This window comes from Lipotes vexillifer, unplaced genomic scaffold, assembly GCF_000442215.2.
Source record: "Lipotes vexillifer unplaced genomic scaffold, Lipotes_vexillifer_v1.1 scaffold86, whole genome shotgun sequence".
Classification (NCBI taxonomy): Eukaryota; Metazoa; Chordata; class Mammalia; order Artiodactyla; family Lipotidae; genus Lipotes; species Lipotes vexillifer.
The window spans coordinates 1,897,446-1,899,918 of NW_006785406.1; positions in this window are offsets into that span (position 1 = coordinate 1,897,446).

The following is a 2,473-nucleotide window of genomic DNA, read 5'->3' on the forward strand; positions in this document are numbered from 1 at the left end:
TGTTATGTGATTGAGCTATTACATTTGTGAATACATTTGCTAAAGCAATTTAGCCTACCATAACTACAGTAAGTACCCTACATACGAACCTTCAAGCTGCAAACTTTCAAAGACACAAATGTGCGTTTGCATGTCCAATCACGTAAGTTAGTTCACGTGTCTGGCGTACATTGTTACGTGCATGCATCCTCTATGAGTGGTTGTGCTTTTGTGTACTTTACTGTACAGTACTGTTTAGAGGTACAGTAATATGACATCTTTATTTCAAGCCCAGGATGTTCGGAAGCAAGAGTAAAAGCAGCAGTGATGTAGCTGCTACTGCTAAGAAGCGCCAAGTGATAACGATGGAACTTGCTGTGCAACATGAGCTGCTTACTAATGAAGACCTGATGGAATTGGAGACACAGAGAAAGATGAAGAGAGACAAGAGGAAGAAGTAACTGAAGAACTGAAGAGAGTCACGATGCAGGAAATGGCAAGGGGATTTTCTTTATTTGAGGAGGTACTGTTAGTTTTTCAGGCACAGGACCCAAACATAGAACGGTAAACAAAGGTTGCAGCAGTCGTGCAGAATGCAATCCAGTGCTACCATGTCATCTATGATGAGAAAAAAAGAGCTACTACCTAGACATCACTGGATCGTTTTTTCAAGAAGGTAGATAGAATTGAATCCAGCAAGGAACCAGAACATGTGCCATCAACGTCAGGCGTGAGTGAAATTGCATCTTGCCCTCCGTCTCCTATGGCTGACGATCCTTCAGCTCTACCATCTCCCACCTCCTCTCCCTCCTCCAGTCAGTAACTCTTCCTGCCTGTTCACTCGATGCCAGCCCCTGTATGCCAGCTTTTGTATTGCACTACTGTACTTTTCAAGGTACTGTAATGTAAGATTAAAAATGTTTTTTATTAATTTTTTGTGTTTGTTTTTTATGTATTATTTGTGTGAAAAGTGTTATAAACCTATTATAGTACAGTACTATTTAGCTGATTGTGTTAGTTGGGTACCTAGGCTAACTTAGTTGGACTTACGAACAAATTGGACTTACAAAAGCACTCTTGGAATGGAACTCCTTCATATGCAGGGGACTTACTCTACTATAAATTCAACTTAGAAAGGCAAAAAATAGACTACTTGGAAAGCCAGACTTAAGGGGACTGGGGTTGAGAACAATGTTAAATTGGGATCTGAGAAAGAGGCATCTGGACTGAGGAGGTCTGGGATTGAATGGTTCCCCTCTCTGGTCATATGCATTGGTATTGCACGGCTAAAGATCTTTCCATTTTTTCTGTGCCCTTGACAGTAGAGGTGAAGGGGTAGGTGTGGGTGGTAGTGGGAGTGTGGCAGTGGTAATGGGGCAGGAGATGAGCCCTTGAATGTGTCTTTAGGAGCACCTGGACAAGTGGCTTGAGATGGGACCTGACCCAGCGAGGGTCACTGGGTCCGGAGTTTGTCCATCATCTCTGTTCTTCCAATGTGCTTGGGATTGCAGACCCCTCAGTAGACTGTAAATGGGAACTTATTGGTTCAATAGCACACTGACTTTTTTTAAACTAAAAGAATGAAGATTTTTATTAGGCACTGTAAGCAGCATTAAATAATTTTCAAATTCACCTTGTCAAAATCAAGCCACAATCAATCAAACAGAACAGTAGTTCATTCTTGCACAATTCACGAGTTAGGGCCGAACTCCCATCACCTTACATTAGGACGTTAAGATAATTATTTAGCTCTTGAGGGCAGGGAGTGAGGTGCTATACCTCATTTTTGATCACATAAACCAACTGTTATGGAAAAAGTGGTCATTTGTATGAGGCAGAGAATTCTGGGCTGATGACACTGGCCACAAAGGTCAAATGGTCACTAGTGAATCTGGGCTCAGACTTAGCTGAGAAAAATAGATGAAGGCACATTAACTCTGGGCAAGTCAAATATGTTAGAGCTGAGGTGAATTTAGGTGAGTGTAGTAAATGATGACATCAAATTTTGACAAGTGTTTCGTAATTTAAAGATGAGAAATCTGCTTGTAACCTCACTTGAGTTTGTACTTGTGTTTTCTACTCTTTTTCTTTTTCCATAGAATATTTTTAAAGACAAAAATTCAAAAAACATTTTCACTTTTGTCTCAGCTAGACCAAGATAAAAAAGATACTTATTAAAATCTAAGCCAAGATTGGTAGGAAGAGTAAACTGCCACCAGAACAGTTGTGGTGACAGCGGTCATCTCTCCTAGAGGAGGGAGGGGGATGGGGTAAGTGAAGACAGTGGTCCTCCCTGGGAGAATGTTAAGGATGGAGATAGTTTGTCCTCTTTTCTCTCCTTGAGTATTCCCTCACAAGATTTTCGTGTGTGTGTGTGTGTGTGTGTGTGTGTGTGTGTGTGTGTGTGGTTGTTAACTTTTTATTTGAAGTAATTTAAAACTCATAGTAAAGTTGCAAGAATAAGGGGAGAACACAGAACACCCATACACTCTTT